The following is a 21898-nucleotide window of genomic DNA, read 5'->3' as shown; positions in this document are numbered from 1 at the left end:
GTCATCTGCAAATTTAGCTATAGTACCTTCTACCCCTGAATCCAAGTCATTAAAATAGATTGTAAATAGTTAGGGCCCAAGGACCGAACCCTGTGGCACCCCACTAGTTACAGCTTGCCATCCAGAAAAAGACCCATTTATCCTGACTCTCTGCTTTCTGTTGGTTAACCAATCCTCTATCCAAGCTAATATACTACCTTTAACTCCGTGTGATCTTACCTTGTGTATTAATCTTTTGTGCGGCACCTTATCAAAGGCCTTCTGGAAGTCCAGATATACTACATCTACAGGATCCCCATTATCCACTTTGCTTGTCACATCTTCAAAGAACTCTTGCAAATTAGTCAAACACAATTTACTCTTCATAAAACCATGCTAACTCTGATGGATTGCATTTTGACTTTCCAAATGCCCCATTACTACTTCCTTAATAATGGATTCTAACAATTTCCCGATGACAGACGTTAAACTAACTGGTCTATAGTTTCCTACTTTCTGCCTCCCCCACTTTTTGAATAAGGGCGTTATTTAACATTTTTCCAATCCACTGGAACCTTTCCAGAATCCAGGGAATTTTGGAATATTATAGCCAATGCATCCACTAGCTCCATTGTCACTCCCTTTAAGACCCTGGGATGTAGGCCATCAGGTCCCGGGGACTTGTCACCCTTTAATCCCAATAGTTTGCTCAGTAGTGAACAGGCAATCAAACTTGACATGTTGTTCGTTCATGTGTCACATCACAGGTCCTCTCCTCATGTGGTGATCAGAGACATGCACTTTTAGCATGGGTTACTGAACGACAGCCAGAAAGACCCTGGCCAATTATTTTCCTCCCCAACTTCAAGGTGGTGAAACCACTACACACAGGAACACTCCGAATTCTCCCCGACTTAGATTTGCTAACCCTGTGGAGTATGGGAACCTGCTACCATTCTCTTCAGAAGGTGGCACTTGAGGGCCTCCTGTCCGCATCCCCACAGAAACTTCTCCTATCTACTTCCGTCACTGAGGCATGCATTTGTGAACCTGGGACCCTCTCCCTTCCCTGCTGCTCCATTTTGCAGCTTCTACATGTAGCTAGTGTCAGTACAGGCATTCAGCAACAATTCCCTTCCACTGAGTACGGCTCCCCTTTAAGAAGACTAGGCTGGCTGCACCAACAGCTGTCAGCACACAATGCACAACCTCCTGCTGAGTGCTCTGTCAGCCAACAGCTCAGGTCCTGCTCAGACCAACACTGCAATCAAAGCTACTACATCTGCTTGCCTCAATGGGTACAGGCATGGAAAGATTGCAAACTGTGACCCCCATGCCCGAAAATGAACCATTACCATTTTTTAGCCTCTGAAGCCTATGATTCAATGTTTTGCATCAGCCAACAGTCATCATATTTTCTGCTTTTAAAACGTGTGAAGGATGAATGTGCTTCAGTCATCAAATCTAATGATAGCTTCTCTAGAGGACGGACAGCGATTTGTGTAATTCAGCGTTTATAATAAGCAAGTGTTTTGTGACCACGAACGTTAAGAAAGTCACATCCTGTAAGGTTCTACATCAGTTAATCAATCGGCTTTACTTAAGACATCAGGCAACATCAAACATGCCAGCTGCTATCAATGTTATTTACTAAAATAACAAAAAAAATCACAATTTGTGCATTGTATTGTAGTAATCCTTGATGACTGCATGCAATGTACAGGCTGTAATCCAATAAAAGGGTACAGACAAAAATTAATTGAAAGGTACAGATTAGTCAAAGAATTGAGACAGTGAAATTGGGCTCCATAATGCCACTGGCTCCAGTACTATGGAAGCCCTGAAGTGAGGAAATGGTGCCTACTATGTTTCTGACAGTGTTGGGATTAGCGACAGCGTGAGCGTGTCATGCATATGCCAAAAACTTTCACACTGGGCAGGTTGTAACGGAACAGAAGGTTCAGCTGATTCGATACTGATTCTGTAAATTCACTGGACCATGAACACTCGATCAAGTGTTCAGCTACAAGAGGGATCCCCCACTAGCAATATTGAAAGGGCCAGTTGCCGAAGTTGCAAGTGAGATAATTTTTGTTGTGTTGTTATAATGATATAATACCTTGGGCTTGTTCACTGTACAAGACACAAGGCACCAATCGCTCATAACGGATTTGGTAAACACGTTGTAGGTTCATTTATTAAGACTGAGCACATGAGAACAGTTATACATAGAGATAAAGCTTGAAGACATCAGAGCTGTGTGTGTGCTCTTATCAAAGTGAAGCTAAGACTGGATCACATGACACACTTCTCTTCTAGTGATGTCATGCTGATATCCCTTAAAGGCATATTACAACATCCCCCTTTTTTTAAAAGATACTTCCCCGCTACCTACCAAAATAGTAATAACTATTTACAATGCACATTTATGTTTAGTTACCATTACATAGGTGTATAGAACCTTGTCTGGAGGTTTCTTTAATTGCTCACAGTGATCTGTGGTTGCCATTCTTGTATGTTGTTCCTCGTTGCATTTGGGATCTTGTGTTAGATGCAATAGGACTGTATGTATGGTGGTTGAGTACTGGAATGGATCTGGTTTATCCTCATTTACCCCTCACCGTTGTGCCTCTGTGTGTAATGACTTCATAGGACCTTGGTTCTGAACAAATCCTTGTTACCTCGGCTGGTTGCCACTTACCTTCTGTGAGATCCTGGATGCAAACTTGTCCCAACTGTAAACTTTACATTTCTGTACCTGCATTTTTATCCTGCATGTTTGTCTTCTTTTCTTATAGTTTTAAAAGTTGCTCTGTAGTTTTTGATAGAGTAGAATGGGTAAGAGCAGATAAATTGGTACACGCCAGTCTGCCAAACATGTGCTCTGCCAGTGCTGGAATAGTTGCACTTAAAGGTGTTGCTGTCAGATGTAACATTGTAACATGTAGATCTTGTTTGTTCTGTCTACATTTGAGAATCAGAGATTTCAACATGCAAATCAAGTAGGCCATTAGATCTATAAGGAGAAGAAGTAGTGTGATCGATATTACACTTCTCACTCATATCCTGAAAATGGCATACCAGTAAATTGCAGATTGTTATCCATAATGATCTCTCTAGGCACACCAAGTAAACTGAAAATAGCACTTAGAGTGTGTGCGACAGTTCTGCTTGATGTATTATGCAAGTGTTGAACGATGGGGTATTTGGTAAAGTAGCCGACGATGCTGATGACGTCAGTGCCATGGGCATGAGAGAGATCGGATGCAATTTTGGACCAAGGATGGGTAGGAAATTCATATGGAATCAGTGGTGCTTTGTGCTGACTCAGCATATACACTTGACATGCGTCGCACTTCTTTACGATGACTCCAATGTCATTGTTCATATCCGGCTAATAGATTGTCTCTCTTGCAAGTCTTCTCATCCGATCTATGCTCAAATGTGAGTGATGAAGTTGTTGAAGAATATCAAGTCACAAAAATTGTAGTATGATGAACTGCCTGCCTTTAAAAATGACTCCCCGGGAGATGCCTAGCTCGCCCCGATAAGGCCAAACAGCTCTCACATGTTTGTGAACATGCTAAATTGAATCTGGGCATCCTTCAATAATAGTTTTCCACAGTTTCTGTAGTGTGTCATCTTTTGCTGTTTCTTCTTGTAGCTGCTGGCATTTGCATTGCACAAAATGTGCCAGATCAATTTGGAGAACATCTTCAAGTTTGATGTCAATGAAGTCAACACGTAGATCTAACGATATACCTTCTGTTTTCGCTGGGCTAGGCAATCTGCTAAGTGTATTTTTTTTTTTATTCACTCATGGGATATGAGCTTTGCTGGCTGGGCCAGCATTTATTGCCCATCCCTAGTTGCTCTTGAGAAGGTGGTGGTGAGCTGCCTTCTTGAACCGCTGCAGTCCATGTGGTGTAGGTGCACCCACAGTGCTGTTAGGAAAGGAGTTCCAGGATTTTGTCCCAGTGATGGTGAAGGAACGGCGATATATTTCCAAGTCAGGATGGTGAGTGACTTGGAGGGGAACTTTCAGGTGGTGCTGTTCCCAACTATCTGCTGCCCTTGTCCTTCTAGATGGTAGTGGTTGCGGGTTTGGAAGGTGCTGTCTAACGAGCTTTGGTGAATTCCTGCAGTGCATCTTGTAGATGGTACACACTGCTGCTACTGTGCATCAGTGGTGGAGCGAGTGAATATTTGTGGATGTGACATCAATCAAGCTGGCTGCTTTGTCCTGGATGGTATCAAACATCTTGAGTGTTGTGGGAGCTGCACTCAACCAGGCAAATGGAGAGTATTCCATTACACCCCTGACTTGCGCCTTGTAGATGGTGGAGAGTTTTGGGGAGTCAGCAGGTGAGTTATGTCAGAGGCTAGGAGATTCCTAGCCTCTGACCTGCTCTTGTAGCCACAGTATTTATGTGGCTAGTCCAGTTCAGTTTCTGGTCAATGGTAACCATAGGATGTTGACAATGGGGGATTCAGTGATGGTAATGCCTTGAATGTCAAGGGGCGATGGTTAGATTCTCTCTTGTTGGAGATGGTAATTGCCTGGCACTTGTGTGGCATGAATGTTACTTGCCACTTGTCAGCCCAAACCTGGATATTGTCCAGGTTTTGCTGCATTTGGGCATGGACTGCTTCAGTATCTGAGGAGTCACGAGTGGTGCTGAACATTGTGCGATCAGCAGTGAACATCCCCGCTTTTTGACCTTATGATGGAAGGAAGGTCAGCTGAAGATGTTTGGACTGAGGACACTACCCTGAGGTACTCCTGCAGTGATATCCTGGAGCTGAGATGACTGACCTCAACAACCACAGCCATCTTCGTGTTAGGTATGACTCCAACCAGTGGAGAGTTTTCCCCCGATTCCCATTGACTGTAATTTTGCTAGGGCTCCTTGATGCTACACTCGGTCAAATGCGGCATTGAAGTCAAGGGCATTCACTCTAGGGAGTTCAATTCTTTTCTCCATGCTTGATCCAAGTCTGTAATAAGGTCAGGAGCTGAGGGCCTTGGCGGAACCCAAACTAGGCGTCAGTGAGCAGGTTATTGCTAAGCAAGTACCGCTTGATAGCACTGTTGATGACCCCTTTAATACTTTACTGATGATGGCGAGCAGACTGATGGGGCGGTAATTGGCTGGGTTGGATTTGTCCTGCTTTTTGTGTACAGGACATACCTAGGCAATTTTCCACTTAGCCACGTAGATGCCAGTGTTGTAGCTGTACTGGAACAGCTTGGCTTGGGGCGCAGCAAGTTCTGGAGCACAAGTCTTAAGTACTATTGCCGGAATATTGTCAGGGCCCATAGCCTTTTCAGCATCCAGTGCTTTCAGCCATTTCTTGATATCACGTTGAGTGAATCGAATTGGCTGAAGACTGGCATCTGTGATGCTGGGGACGTCCGGTGGAGGCCGAGATGAATCATCCACTTGGCACTTCTGGCTGAAGTTTGTAGCAAATGCTTCAGCCTTATATTTTGCACTGATGTGCTGGGCTCCTCCATCATTGAGGATGGAGATATTTGTGGAGCCACCTCCTCCAGTGAGTTGTTTAATTGTCCACCACCATTCACAACTGCATGTGGCAGGACTGCAGAGCTTAGATCTGATTCGTTGGTTGTGGGATCACTTAGCTCTGTCTATCACTTGCTGTTTATGCTGTTTGTCATGCAGGTAGACCTGTGTTATAGCTTCACCAGGTTGATACTTCATTTTTAGTTTTGCCTGTTGCTGCTCCTGACATCTGATGTGCTCAAGTCACCTGGCTTGTACCTAATCTCACAGTCATATCCTTGGATTTTTATCAAGAGACATTGCAATCTTGGTCAGTGGTTTTTGCCAAATCATCTTCAGTGGCTTCTGGTCAGTCTCTACCAAGTAGATAGGTATGACAATGCATAATTCCAAACACTAAAGCTAATGTTTCCTGCTCGATGATAGAGTAGTTTGTTTGCATTACGGACAGAGATTTCGAAGCAAATACAATTGGTTTGCTTTTTTCTAGTATGTTGCATCTATCTCCAGGGTAGTTGTCCGCCTAGGATCGTAAAATTGCAATGTTACACTTCTGATAATGACTGTTTTAGTGCTTCGAAGGGGTTTTGGTGGTCTTTGTGAAACAGGAAAGGCACATACTTTCTCAACAATTCCCTTAGCGACGATAATTTTTGAGTAAAATTGGGAAATGTAAGGAAACAAGACATTACAGAGACCTAGACATCTTCAATGATCACCCTCACCTTGAAGAGTTGGCATGGCTTTAATATCCTCTATTTTACTTGAATTGGGATATATACCAGCACTAGAATAAATAAAACCAAAGAAATTGATCTGCTGCAAGTTGATACCACGTTTCAGACTGTTTACCACCTTCATTACCTGCCGCTTGCATCAATATTTGGACATTATGGTCATATTCTAGCTTTGTTTTTTCCCACAAAAGCAATATTATTTGCTATACAGATGCATCCTGGCACAGTGCATGTAATACGGTCCATGTGAGCTTGAAAGAGTTCCTGGCTAACAGTCTGAAAGGAAATCATTGAAAACAATATCATCTGAATGGGGTATGAAATGTTGTAAGCTCTTGGGACTTCTCTGTGAGATGTTCTGACCAGTAACCATACTTGGCATCAAGCTTTGAGAAAAATTTTGCACCTGAAAATATCGGATATAACTCTTCAAATGTGGTTTATTTTGTAAGGACAACATTTCAAAGCTTTGTTTAAATGTCATGGATCAAGGTATACTCTCAGTGACTGTCCTTCATCATGACACATGATTGAGCTACGCCAATCTGTGCACTCTTGTATTCTTCTGATGATTCTGTCTTTCTCCATTTTCTCTAGTTCGACCTTCAGTTTGTCTTGTAAGTGGATGCTGCATTTATGTGATGGATCAATTGGTGAACTTGCATCCTTCTGCAAGGGTAATGTTGCCGCTCCCTTGAAGCTGCCAATTTTGTTGAAACATTCTGGATATTTTGATGTTAGGTCATGAACCAAGGTGACATGAGTAGTTTCTGAATTTGGTCTGCCTTGTGATGTGTGACTAATTCCATGGATTGCTACTAGTGTGAGGTCACCACATGCTGATAGACCAACAATCGCCGGCCTTTAGTTTCCACAATGTAGAACATCTGTGGCATCCAGGAGGATTGATTGTACTTCAATTGCTGTGACATAGCAGTTGGTAAAGGCTGAGTTATTTAAAATCCCAGAGGGACACTTTAAACAACTGTCATAACCTATATTTTCAATTGGTATATTTGAGATGCAGCTCGGAATTCAGGAATAAAATCAACAGGCCTTGAGAGGTTTTTGTATAAATTAAATTAAACATTTATTAATTTAACAAGGTATTAATCACATACACATGTCTACAAATTACTACCGTAATAACTATTAAGTAAATCCCCAAATTAACCACATGTTAATCCCATGTAATCTTCCCCAAGGCAGCAATAACCCATAGACTTAAGAGACACCAGGCAAAGTACATTTTATCTTAGGGATTCAAAATGAGGTTCCTTTCAATTTGTTCCTTTGCAGACACAGTGGTAGGGCTTACAGGCTGCTTAGATATTACATGCTTCTGACTTCCACACACAAAACTCTTCTGTATATACCTAGCCTTCCCTTTGAATGCAAATTCTCATTGTATCACCAGGTCTTTTGAACTCCACCTCTTCTAACAATAAAACCCCTTTCATAGTACCAATTTATTAGTAATATATACATATTGCTTGATGTGTCCTAGCTAGGTGCAAGATTTTACCTCCAGCCTTTGAATGGTTTATTCAACAAAATGCAAATGGACGCTGTACCTTACTGTTAAAATCTGACAACTACTATACATCAAAGCACCCAGACTAATTGGCTTTAATCCAATTAAAACACACACATTCACACCTACAGACACAGGCCCTACTACAAGTCCAATTTAAAATAATTTCCATACCATTATATACATTAATATCTTCATGACACACTCCAGAACCATGGACCCTGCACATGGAATTAGTGTATCATTGTATGCTGAAAGTTTCACAGCAGTAGATTTCACCATGGCTTTCCATGTCTGTGGACACATGTCTTTTAGAATTCACAGAGGTAACATGTTGGCAATTTCCCCTATGTCAATCTTGGCCAATAACAAAAAGATACCAACTTAGGACAGATAACTTGACTCTTGGCAAACACTTAGGACGGTGTGACGGTATCTATGTTTTCTACGAGATTGACGGTGTGAAACATGTGTTCACCGCTCTTGGTCTTGCTGTGCACATCATTGTCATTTTCTAATTTGTCAATCACCTTTTGCATATGTTTCTGATGGGATACCGGATGGTCATTCTTATTGCTTGAATGTATCCAATGTGTGTGGTCTGTTTGGATCAGTGCACAGCTCTTTGTAGCTGCAACCGCCTTTGCTCCAATTCACTTTTACTGCCAATGGCCCTTTCTGCCACATGCCTTGCAGAATTGATTAAAAGCTGAGCATTTCTTTGGTGCATGCAGAAGACCACACCTTCCACATGTCTCGCAAGGTTTGCATGTCCTAATGAGTGTGTCAACAATTGGGATTGTGCTTAGGACTTGTTAGCTTTGTCAACCTGTGAGGATCACTTTATACTTATGTCCATCCTCGAGTAGCTCTTCAATGTTATAAGTTTTAGGTTTGTTTCGCAGACCTTTCTGGAATGCTTCCATGGGAATAGATGCAATCACCAACTCAACAGTTCTGTCTGCTAGCCCTGCATTGTAAAAATCACAGTACGTACCCTTTTCTCTGCATCTGCTGACAAAGTGGTCTGTGGATTCTGTAGGCTGTTGTTGAAATTACATAAACTCTAGTTGATGAATACAGAAGTTTAACCTGATTCGAACCAGTCTTCCAATGTAGTTCATATCTTTTGGGGATCCTTTGGCTCGTTTTCTGTTAATCCTGATGTGCTCAGCCTATGTAGACCTTCATTTCCAATTGCTAGGTGAATTTTTATGGCTTACTTTTCTGCTCCAGACACACCTGATTCAAGAAAACTTAGCTCTGTACACTGTTTAAACATTTTAGATCAGCTGCATCCCAATTCAAATTAGGGAATTTGGTGGAAATAATATCCCTTTGACCTTCCTTCCGTCTGTAGTTCCTGGTATGAGCGTCACTGTAGCTGCTTTCACGTGCTTTTCCGAAGCTCCATCCATGAAGATGGCAGGAACGCACTACGGAGGAATGGCAATTTTATTCAGTTTATTGTTCAGCAGCTCCCAAAGGCACACCTTATAATTGCAGCCTTCTCTGGCCTGATTTTTAAGATGCTTTTTTTTTGGTTTTTTTTGATTGATTCTCCCTTGCTCGCTATCGATCCAGCCCACACCCTGGTCACACACCTTTCCCGACTGAGTTAACCCGGCGCTGGTCCTTTCGACGCGCTGACCCGCTCATGGAACTGACAGGCTAAGTGCTGCAATCTCGCCATGAGGGATCCATCTGCATACCAGCTCTTTAACTGAGCACTATCTCAGCACTGTGTCTTCAAAGCTTTTCTTCACAGTCACCCGCTACGTTCTCCACAGTCTCTGATGCTGTGATTCTGTTCTGGCTGACCAAAATTACTAGGGTTGTCTCATGCCATGCAGCATGATCTAAGGCTGTTCACCATGTCATACCTGCACTTAATCTTGCTGTCCCCTGTCTGACCACCACTGATCACCATGTCTTGTTATAATGATGTAATACATCGGGCTTATTTACCGCACAAGACAAAAGGCACCAATTGCTCATCAGGGATTTGGTAAACACGTTGTGGGTTCATTTATCAAGACTAGGCACATGAGAACAGTTATACATAGGTATAAAGCTTGAAGACATCAGAGCTGTGTGTCTGAGTTCTGCTCAAAGCAAAAGTGAAATTCAGACTGGATCACACGATATCATGTCATGCTGATATCCCTTAAAGGCATATTTCAACAATTTTAAGTTATTTGTTCTCCAGCAAAGTTTGTGAAAGTACTGTGGAGTGTTTTTGGTAGTGTTGTGGCAAGTTGCTGGATTTGGCAGGACATGTGGCTACATCCTCACAGGGAGGACAGAGGAGTTTTGTGACCTGTCCTCAGAAAGGCTGCAACAGTTATGGGGCTGTAGTTGCTTTATCTCTGGATCTGCAACACAACAGTGAAATGGAGTTAAGTTGGAGAGAGGGGAAGCTCTGTAAGGCAGGAGGAGGAGAACTCTCCAAAGAAGGCCCTACCCACTAGGGGTTTTCAAGGAGCACTTCTCCCGTCTCCACTTCAGCCAGGAGCATTGTCTGAGGCACCTGAGATTCACCAAGGAGATCGTCACAGAACTGTGACACCTCTTTCACCAGTTCCCACAGTATCACAGCAGGGTGAGGACAGAGCTGCCAGTGGCTGTCAAGGTCACCATCACTCTAAATTACTTTGCGACCAGATCATTCCAGGCAGGAGCAGGTGACCTTGTAAACATATCCCAATATTCCATCCATCGCTGTATTCCCAACTACATACTACCCTCTAAAATATTGCAGTGCCAGTATCTGAGTTAGTGGCTGTGATTTTCAAAGCAAGTCACAGCGCTCTTCATTAATGCTGTGGTGTGATTCTTGCCCTTCCTTATGAGGCCTCTGTGACTGAACAGGTGGCAGCCCTTAGGTGCCTGGAAGCAGCAAATTAGAAGTGGAGGATTGAGGGTGAGTGAGGAGGAATAGAAAGCAAGTGGTACATGGTCCCACGCGACTGCATCTTGCACTTCATTTCAGATAGTGATTCGAGGGTGAAATAAGATTTGAGAAGAGGTATAAAGCAGTAACATGCCATCATCCTGAATGTTCTCGGTGGTGCCGGATGCAACCTGCTTTGTTGCACTCTGCCCTGTGATGCGGAGTACCATCTCCTCTGTGGAACTCAGAAGGGGCAGGTGTACCTGTTACCCGCTGTCTCTGCACTGCTCCCTTCTATTGTGTGTGACCTTGTCTTCCTGCAAGAGCGATGGAAGAATAGCAGTGATTGTGCAGCATTGTGTTTTGAGATGTGGGTGCCATTCCTAAATAGCTGCACACATATAAAGGCAGTGAGAGCTTGGTGTGAGGTTTGCTTCATTGACAGGTGGAACATATAAATATTATGTATTATCTGAGTTCTGAATGCTAGGGATTGCTGGTGGGTGAGTGAATGGGGTTGTGGCACTTTGAGCAACATGACACATTGGTGGTATGGTCGTTATATGGTATTTGTTGGCGATGTATTCATTGACCTGCCCTGCTGTCATGTCTGTGGGGCCAGACTCCAGTAGGTGACCTTCCTCACCACCTGTTCTCAGTCCCTTCTCAGGGTGCTCCGTGATAGCATTCTGATCCTCCTTGGAAACATGGGCCCAAATCTTTCCATCTCCGATCGTCGAAGGCAGGACGTAGATTGGGAGTTGCACATCAGGACCCTGTGGAAGTCCTGACAGGTGGACATATGTGGGGATTGCCAGGGAAGTTTAAACTTCCAATGGGCTGATTCGCTGCTCCCCGGGATCCTCTGTGAATGTCTCCGGCCCTGAGCTCAGGGCGCAGACTTGGGCTAGATACACGGGCCATAAAAAGCAGTAAGACTTTGGAGAGAGAGAAGCCATAAAAATCAGCAAGACTTCAGGGAGAGAGGAGCCATAAAATGCAGCAAAACTTAAGGGAGAGACAAGCCAGCCTCTCCACTCTGTGGACTCAGAACCTGAGTTTGGAAGCAATAATAGAGGTCTGACATCACAAGAAAGCAGATAGGTCATTTGCTGGTGGATATTTTATATTTCCTGGTGTTAGGAAATAGAGGTAGTTTAAGTAAGTTATATTTTTATTTGTAGGTGTTAGGAATGAGTTTGAGCTTTAAAGTTTATGTCTGATTTGCATTTCTGTATCTGTGTGTTAAGAAAGGTCAAATGGAGTTTTAGTTTCACTTTAAAAAGGTGCATGCATTTCTATTGAGAGTTTACGACTTAAGAAGTTAGGCAAACAAGAGTAGAAAAATTGCGCTGTTGTCTAGCAACAGGGGCCCAGAGAGGCAGGTCCCTCCCTCAGACACACAGAAAAGCTAGAAACAGCAGTTTGTTTTGGAAGCTGTTGGAATTCAGCTGATTTTGAAGACAGCTGCCAAACAGAAGCCACCTAGGAAGGGACAGATAGGCAGTCCCAAGCTAAATAAAAGACCTCAAAAATCCAGGGGAGTGAAAAGGGAAAGGTCCCAAGAAGACCTTCTAGTCCACGGAAGGACGGGAACCTGGAAAAGGTCCTGTTAATTAAGTTAAGAGTGAGGGGCAGAGAAAGGCTCCAAGCTTCAGATTTAAAGAGACTAAAGCAGCAGAAAGCAGATTTAAAGTGAGAACAGCTTGCAAGAGCTAAGAAGGTCCAAAGAGATGGCTGAAGGTCTGTATCTCTTTGCTATGGGCATGTGTATACCGTTGACAGCTGAGTCTGTGAGAAAGCATCGGTTTGGGAGAAGATTCCAAAGTAAGTTCTTGGAGGGTGGAGATTGGGAACCCTCATGTGAAAGACAGAGTTCAGTGAGACTGGTTGGCTCATAGCGTGATAAGCGTCGGGGGAGTTGCTGAGAAATCCATAGTATCTGGTTGAAGTGGCATCTGTCACTTGGTTTCAGAGTGTGGTGTGTCTGACCACAGGTTGCCTATTGATTTACATGGACTGTGTACTTGTTGTGGACATTAGAGTATACAATAGCTTTTGTAACTTGTGTTATCCTTACAAATCTGTATATATCTGTAAAGGTATAATGTGGGCGAAGGAGTGATGTGATATAGTTAATCTTTTCTTATTTAATAAATGTTTTATTCTTTTGCTAAAAGTTTATCAGCTGAATCCTGTGACTCTATTCAGTAGCTACCCCCCACGTATTTAAACAAACAAATAAAAATTAGGATGTATCAAGCTGGGTTCCACCCTGGGACCAGGCTTGTCCAGGGTTAACCTCAACTGGGATCGTAATACTGGTGAGTATTTTGTTTGTTTTTCTTTGAAAACTCATGTAATTTATTAGTATTTGTAAGGTTTTATTAGTATTAGTAAACAGATTAGTATTAGTATTTAGAAAACAGGGTGCCTGACCCGACCAAGTGTAAAAGCGATGACATCAGGCGAGCATTCTGACATCATCGCGCACTTGTGCGGTATTTCGGTTGGCAGGTGCACGCCGGAGTCAGCAGCACACCCGCCAACAATTAAAAGGCCTATTAAGGCCATTAAAGTTGTAATGGAAAGAATTTTTTTGTTGCCCATCCGTAGTCACGAGGGGACATGTTTTATAACATATTTAAAATCTTTACTTTTAATGTTTTAAACTCTTCATCTCCCTGAGGCAGCTCTGTGCCTCAGGGAGCTTGTCCAGCGCGCACTCACACGCATGTGCGAACTTGCGCTCTTGCCCCCAGGGACAGGAGAGTGTGACTGTAAGTGAAGTAGGCATGGGGACACAGGAGGTAGAAGTGGAGGAGCCTCAGTCCTTGCAGGTTTGAGATTCTTGCAGCCTCTATGGATGAAAGCGGTGGCTGCAGGGTGAATGAGCAAAGTGACCATGGCCCCATGGTACAGGAAGCCATTCAAGCAGTGGGACTTAAAAGGAATGCAGTTGTAGTAGGGGACAGTACAGTCAGAGGGATTGATACAGTTCTCTACGGTTGAGAGTGTAAATCCAGACGGCTGTGTCACCTGCTTGGCGTCAGGGTTCGGGACATCTGCTTGGGGTTGGAGAGGAACTTGCAGTGGATGGAGGAGGATTCAGTTGTCGTGGTCCATGTTGACACCAATGACATAGATAGGACTGGGAAAGAGTTTCTGCATAGGGTTTATGAGCAGCTCGGGACCAAATTAAAAAGCAGAACCTCAAAGATAATGACCTCTGGATTGTTACCTAAACCATGAGCAAATTGGCATAGGATAAATACAATTAGAGAGATGAATGCATGACTCAAAGATTGGTGTGGGAGAATTGGGTTTCAATTGATGGGGGACTGGCACCTGTACTGGGGAAAGTGGGAGCTGTACCGTTGGGACGGTCTTCACCTGAACTGTGCTGGGACCAGTGTTCTGGTGAGTCATATAACTAGATTGGTAAAGAAGGCTTAAAACTAAATAGTTGGGGGGAGGGATCTTGCGAGAGGAGATATAGTAAATCAAAGGGAAACAATGAGGTAATAGAGCAGTGTAGCACTATTTGGGTAATGATAACCAGAGTGTGGCAGGAAAGGACAGACAGTACAAATTTAAAAGTGCACCATCAGATAAAGCCGGAGAGTACAAAAATGGTAAAAAGACAGAGTTAAAGGCTCTGTATTTGAATGCGTGCAGCATTCATAACAAAATAGATGAATTGTTAGCACTGATAGAAGTAAATATGTATGACCTGATAGCCATTACAGAGACATGGGCCGGGCTTTTCCGTGCCCACTGGCATCGGGCGCGTTTGGTGGCGTAAGCAGATAATATGGCGAGAAGGCCAAAAATCGGTTTCACAGCGTGAAACAAGTTTGTGATTAACCACTCTGCCTGCCAATGGTGGGCTGCCTTCCCCGCCATCAGGTGTTGGGAACCTGATTGTAATACATCAGCATATCATTAAAAGGCCAGCCCACCGGACTCATCTCCTGTGCTGGATGGTCCGCCCACATAGGCAGGAAAACACGCCAACATGTTTCACAACAGCATATATACGGCGTGCACTTGGTGGGCTGCACTTTGCTCGGGACTTCAAGGTTTTCTTGCCTACCTTGCTTCGGGCAGCACTCGCAGTCAGCGCCAGACTTCACAGGCAGCACTACATCACTTTTAGGGGGGCTCAGGGCAGGCCTCTACCTACCAGATCAGCCATATGTGGGTAATTTTTCAATGGCTGTAGGGCTAGGGCTTGCTTGGAGAAGGGGGAGAAGTGGCCTTAGGCAAGTAAAATAAAGAGGGAGAAAGAAGAGTATGAGAGAAAGCTAGCTAGTAATATAAAAGCAGATAGTAAGAGTTTCAACAAGTATATAAGTAGGAAAAGATTAACTAAAGCTAGTGTTGATCCTCTAGAGAGTGAATTTGGGGAATTGATAATGAAAAACAAGGAAATGGCAGAGGCATTGTGTTTTATGTCTGTCTTTACTGTAGAAGACTTAGAAAACTTCCCAAATAAACTTGAAAATCAAGGGATGAGCAGGAGGGAGGAACCTAAAACAATCACTATCACTAGGGAAGAGGTGCTGGGAAAACTATTAGACACTAAAGCTAACAAATCCCCATGACCAGGTGGCTTGCATCCTCAGATCTTAAAAGAAGTGGTTGCAGAGATAGTAGGTGCATTGGTCAAAATATTCCAAAATTCCTCAGATTCTGGAAGGGTCCCAGTGCATTGGAAAATAGCTAATATAACACCTTCATTCAAGAAAGGAGGGAGATAAAAGCAGGAAACTACAGACCAGTTAGTCTAATATCTGTTACAGCGAAATTGCCAGAATTATTATTAAGGAGGTGATAACAGGATACTTAGAAAATCATAATTTGATTAGGCAGAGTCAACATAGCTTTGTGAAAGGGAAATTGTGTTTAATTAATGTATTGCAAGTTTTTGAGGAATTAGCAAGCAAGGTGGATAAAGGAAAACCTGTAGATGTGCTGTACTTGGATTTCCAAAGTAATTTGATAAGGTGCCAAATCAAAGGTTACTACACAAAATAGGATTACATGGTGTAGGGGTAATATATTAGCATGGATAAAGGATTGGTTAGCTAACAAGAAGCAGAGAGTAGGAATAAATGGGTATTTTTTGGGTTGGCAGGCTGAAGCAAATGGAGTGCCGCTGGGGCCTCAACTATTTACAATCTACATCAATGATTTGGATGAAGAGACTGAATGTATGGTAGCTACATTTGCCGATGACATCAAGATAGGTAGGAAAGTAAGTTGTCAAGAGGAGGTAGAGAGCTTGAAAAAGGATATAGACTGGTTAAGTGAATGGGAAAAAAATTGGCAGATGGAGTATAATGTAGGAAAATGTGAATTTGTCCACTTTGGCAGGAAAAATAGAAAAGCTGTATACCATTTAAATGGAGAAAGATTGCAGAACTCAGTGGCACAGAGGGACCTTGGTATCCTGGCACCTGAATCACAATAAGTTTGTATGCAGGTATAGCAAGTGCTTAGGAAGGCAAATGAAATGTTGGCATTTATTGCAAAGGGAATGGAATATAAAAGTAGAGAAGTTTTACTGCAGCTGTAGAAGGCCTTGGTGAGACTACATCTGGAATACTGTGTATAGTTTTGGTCTCCTTATTTGAAAAAACATCCAAGTGCACTAGAAGCAGTTCAGAGAAGGTTCACTCAATTCATTTGTGGGATGAGGGGCTTATCTTATGAAGAAAGGTTGAACAGGTTGGGCCTATACCATTGAAATTTAGAAGAATGAGTTGGTCTTATTGAAACATGTATGATCCTGAGGGGATTTGACAGGGTAGATACCAGGAGGATGTTTCCACTTGTGGGAAAGACTAGAACCAGGAGACAAGGTTTATGAATAAGAGGTCTACCATTTAAGACGGAGATGAGGAGAAATTTTTTCTCTCGGAGGGTCGTTAGTATGTGGAATTCTCTTCTCCAGAAAACAGTGGAGGTTGGGTCATTGAATTTATTCAAGGCAGTGTTAGATAGATATTTGATAGACAAGGGAGTCAAGAGTTATGGGGGACAGATGGCATAGTGGAGTTGAGATAACAACCAGATCAGCCATGATCTTATTGAATGGCTGAGCAGGCTTGAAGGGCTAAATGGCCTACGCCTGCTCCTATGTCCCTATGACTTACCTGGATACTTACCCAAGAAATGATAGACAGTATCATCCACCTCAACTCCACTTTCCCGTACTAACCCATATCCCTTGATGCCATTAGTAACCAGAAATCTATCCAATTCTGTCTTGAGCATAATCAATGATTAAGCTTCCACAGCCCTCCGGAGCAGAGAATTCCAAAGATTCACGATCCTCTGAGTGGAGAAATTCTCCCTCATCTCAGTCTTAAATGGCCTGCCCCTTATTTTGAGACTGTGTCCCCAGGCTCTAGACTCACCAGCCAGGGGAAACATCTTATCTACACCTACCCTGTCATGCTCTGTAAGAATTTTGTAAGTTTCAATGAGATCAGCTCTCGTTCCTTGAAACTCTAGGGATACAGACCCAGTTTCCTCAATCTCTCCTCATAAAACATCCCAGGGATTAGTCTGGTGAATGTTGGTTGCACTCCCTCTATGGCAAGTATATCTTTCCTTAGATTAGGAGACCAAAACTGTGCACAATACTCTAGGTATGGTCTCACCAAGGCTCTAAACAATTGCAGCATGGTATCTTTACTCCTTTACTCAAATTCCCTGAAGGCCAACATAACTTTTGCTTTCCTAATTGCTTGCTGCACCTGCCTGTCAGCTTTTAGTGACTCATGAACAAGTTCACCCAGGTCCCTTTGGACATCAACACTTCCCGACCTCTCACCATTTGAGAAATACTCTGCCTTTCTGTATTTTCTACCAAAAGTGGATAACTTCACACGTATTCATATTATATCTGCCAACATCTTGCCCATTCACTTAGCCTGCCCAAGTCCCCTTGAAGCCTCCTTGCATCCCCCTCAAAACTCACATTCCCACCCAGTTTGGTGTCACCAGCAAATTTAGAAATATTACATTTGGTCCCCACATTCAAATCATTGATATAGATTGTGAACAGCTGTGGCCCCAGTACTGAACTTTACGGTGCCCCACTAGTTACAACCTGCCAACCTGAGAATAACCCATTTACTCCTACTCTCTGTTTTCTGTCTGTTAAGCAATTCTCAATCCAAAACAATATATTACCTCCAATCCAGTGTGTTCTAATTTTGCTTACTAGCCTGTGTGGGACCTTAGCAAAAGCCTTTTGAAAATCCAAATACACCACATCCATAGGCTCTCCTTGATCAATGCTACAAGTAACATCCTCAACAAACTCCAACAGGTTTGTCAAACATGATTTCCCTTCCATAAAACCATGTTGACTCTGCTCAATCATATCATTTTTTTCTAAGTGTATAGTTATCATATACTTCATCATAAATTCTAGCATCTTCCCTAATACTTATGTCAAACTAACAGGTCTGTAGTTCTGTGCTTTCTCTCTTCCTCCCTTCTTAAATAGTGGGGTTACATTTGTTGCTTTCCAGTCTGCAGGGACATTTCCAGAATCTATAGAATTTTGAAAGATAACCACCAATGCATCCACTATCTCTGTAGCTACCACCTTCAACACTGTGGGATGTAGCTCATCAAGTCCAGGGGATTTATCAAACTTCAATCCAATTAATTTTTCAAGCACTACCTCTTTATTAATACCAATTTCTTTCAGTTCCTCATTTTCACAAGTCCCTTGGTTCCCTTGTATTTGTGGAAGATGTTTTGTATCTTCTTCCATGAAGACAGGCGTAAAGTAATTGTTTAATTTCTCTGCCATTTCCCTATTCTCCGTTACAAATGCTCCTGTCTCCGCCTGCAATGGACCCACAAAAGACAAGGCTGAAGCATTTACCACAATATTCAGCCAGAAGTGCCGAGTGGATGATCCATCACAACCTCCCCTGGAGGTCCCCAGCATCACAGATTCCAGCCTTCAGCCAATTCAATTCACTCCACGTGATATCAAGAAATGGCTGAAGGCGTTGGATAGTACAAAGGCTATGGGGCCTGACAATATTCTGGCAATAGTACTGAAGATATGTACTCCAGAGATTGTCGCGCCCCTAGACAAGCTGTTCCAGTACAGCTACAACATTGGCATCTACCCGGCTATGTGGAAAATTGGCTAGGTACAAAAAGCAGGACAAATCCAACTCAGCCCCATCAGTCTACTTTCAATCATCAGAAAAATAATGGGAGGGACCATCAACAGTGCTATCAAGCAGCACTTGCTTAGCAATAACCTGTTCACTGACACCCATTTTGGGTTCCATCAGGGCCGCTCAACTCCTGACCTCATTACAGCTTTGGTTCAAACATGAACAAAAGAGCTGAACACTCGAGGTGAGGTGAGAGTGACTATACTTGACATGAAAGCCGCATTTGACCGAGTGTGACATCAAGGAGCCCTAGCAAAACTGGAGTTAATGGAATAAGGGGGAAAACTCTCCACTAGTTGGAGTCTAGCACAAAGGAAGATGGTTGTTGTTGTTGGAGGTCAGTCATCTCACTTCCAGGACATGACTGCAGGAGTTCCTCAGGGTAGTGTCCTAGGCCTAATGATCTTCAGCTGCTTCATCAATGAAATTCATTCCACCTGAAGATCAGAAGTGGGGATGTTCGTTGATGATTGCACAATGTTCAGCACCATTTGCGACTCCTCAGATACTGGAGCAGTCCATGTCCAAATGCAGCAAGACCTGCAGAATATCCAGGCTTGGGCTGAAAAGTGGCAAGTAATATTCATGCCACGCAAATGTCAGGCAATGACCATCTCCAACAAGAGAGAACCTAACTATTGCCCCTTGACATTCAATGGCATTACCATCACTGAATCCCTCACTATCAACATCCTTGGGGGTTACCATTTACCAGAAACTGAACTGGACTAGCCATATAAATACTGTGAGCTACGAGAGCAGTTCAGAAGCTAGGAATCCTGCGATGAGTATCTCACCTCCTGATTCTCCAGTGCCTGTCCACCATATACAAGGCACAAGTCAGGAGTGTGATGGAATACTCTCCACTAGCCTGGGTGGGTGCAGCTCCCACAACACTCAAGAAGCTTGACACTGTCCAGGGCAAAGCAGCCTGCTTGATTGGCACCTCATCCACAAACATTCACTCTCTCCACCACCGATGCACAGTAGCAGCAGTGTGTACCATATGCAAGACACACTGCAGGAATTCAACAAGGCTCCTTTGACAGCACCTTCCAAACCTACGACCACTACCATCTAGGAGGATAAGGGCAGCAGATAGATGGGTACACCATCTAGAAGTACCCCTCCAATTCGTTTAGCATCCTGACTTGGAAATATATCGCCGTTCCTTCACTGTTGCTGGGTCAAAATCCTGGAACTCCCTTCATAATAACACTGTGGGTGTATCTACACCACGGGAACTGCAGTGGTTCAAAAAGGAAGCTCATCACCACCCCCTCAAGGGCAACTAGGGATGGGTAGTAAATGCTGGCCCAGACAATGAAGCCCACATCCCATGAATGAATAAAAAAAATTGTACTCACTGATCTTTTCCTTTTCACAAACCTAATGAAGTTTTTGCACTTCGCCATTATGTTTCTTGCTAGCTTGCATTCATTTTCTCTTTTCCCTCTCTTTATCAGTTTCTTGGCCCTCTTTTGTTGGATTCTAAATTGCTGCTAATCCTTGGACTGACCACTTTTTCAGGCAACCTTCTAAGCCACTTCCTTTGTTCAAATGCAATCTTTAACTTCTTTTGTTAGCCATGGCTGATTCAGATTTCCTGTTGGGTTTTTGTGTTTTTATGGAATTTATATTTGGTGTAGACCGTGTAATACTTCTTTAAGTCTACTATCATGTTTTTGTACATTTTCCTAATCCATCATTGCCAACTTGCCCTTCATACCTTCATAGTTTCTTTTGTTCAGATTTAAGACCCTAGTTTCAGAATGAACTATATCACTTTGAAATTAATGCAAAGTTCTATCATATTATGCTCACTATTTCCTAAATGCCGCTTTATAGTAAGATTATTAATTAGCCCTTTCTCATTACATAATACTAACTATAAAATAGCCCGATCCATAGTTGGTTCTTCAACATACTACTCCAAAAACCCATCTCGTACACACTCCAGGAATTCATCCTGTGCAGCATTAGTGCTGATTAGATTTACCCAGTCTATAAGTAAATTGAAGTTGCCCATAATTACTTTATTACCCATGTGATATGCATCTCTAATTTCCTGATTTATTCTTTGTCCAACCTTAGCTTTACAGTTTGGTGGCCTATGAACAACTCCTACCAATGTTTGCTTCCCTTTGTTGTTTCTTAGCTCCACCCAAACTCATTCTACATCTTGATCCTTCAACCTAAGATCCTTTCTCACTCATGTACTGATCTTGTCCCTTATAAACAGTGTTACCTCGCCTCCTTTTCCTTTTTGCCTATCCTTCCTAGTTGTTGAATACCTTTGAAAGTTCAGTTCCCAGCCTTGGTCACTCTGCAGCCACGTCTCCATAATGGCAATTTAATCATATCCAAATAGTCGTTTGCTAGTACAGGACTTGAGTATTGCTGAAAAAAAGATATTTTGTCAAAGCTTTTCGTCTTGCACTCATCAGGGCAATCACAAGAATACCAATGTCAGGGGAAGCAACAACTTTATGCTGTATGGGAAGAAAGTGCTGATTGGTTGGCAAATGAACTCTGATTGGCAGAGGCATTGCCATGGAGAATGCATCAATTAATAGCGACTGACAGTTAACTGCCAAGCATTGTTTGAAATTTAAAGCAAACTGCCTGGTTTAAGTTTCAAACAATGCTTGGCAGTTAACTGTCAGTCACCATTAACTGGTGCATTCTCCATGGCAACGCCACTACCAATCAGAGTCCACTTGCCAACCAATCAGCACTTCCCTTACATTAAGTATTAAGTTGTTGCTTCCCCAGACATTGGTATTCTTGCGATTACCCTGATGAGTGCAAGATGAAAAGCTTCGATGAAATGTCTTTTTAAATCATATCTATTTTCCTCTATTTGTGCCTACAAATCATCTACCTTGTTGTGAATGTTGTGTGCATTCAGATAGAGTGCCCTTAACTTTGGCCAGAATTTCATGCTTCCCCCACCGGTGGGTTTTTACATTGTGGTGGGGAGTGTGAAATTGAAGGGATGGGATTCA

The 21898-nt window shown here is 42.9% G+C and overlaps 1 protein-coding gene across 2 annotated transcripts in view; it reads left to right on the top strand.

Annotated features, from left to right (window-relative positions):
• Positions 1 to 21898, top strand: part of slc35f1 (solute carrier family 35 member F1) — a 435718-nt gene that overhangs the window by 392300 nt on the left and 21520 nt on the right. The window lies entirely within an intron of this gene.

The sequence above is a fragment of the Cetorhinus maximus genome, chromosome 5 (genome assembly GCF_964194155.1).
Source record: "Cetorhinus maximus chromosome 5, sCetMax3.hap1.1, whole genome shotgun sequence".
In the NCBI taxonomy this organism is placed as follows: domain Eukaryota; kingdom Metazoa; phylum Chordata; class Chondrichthyes; order Lamniformes; family Cetorhinidae; genus Cetorhinus; species Cetorhinus maximus.
Note: the sequence above shows the minus strand (reverse complement) of the source record. Positions and strands in the feature narration are given on the sequence as shown.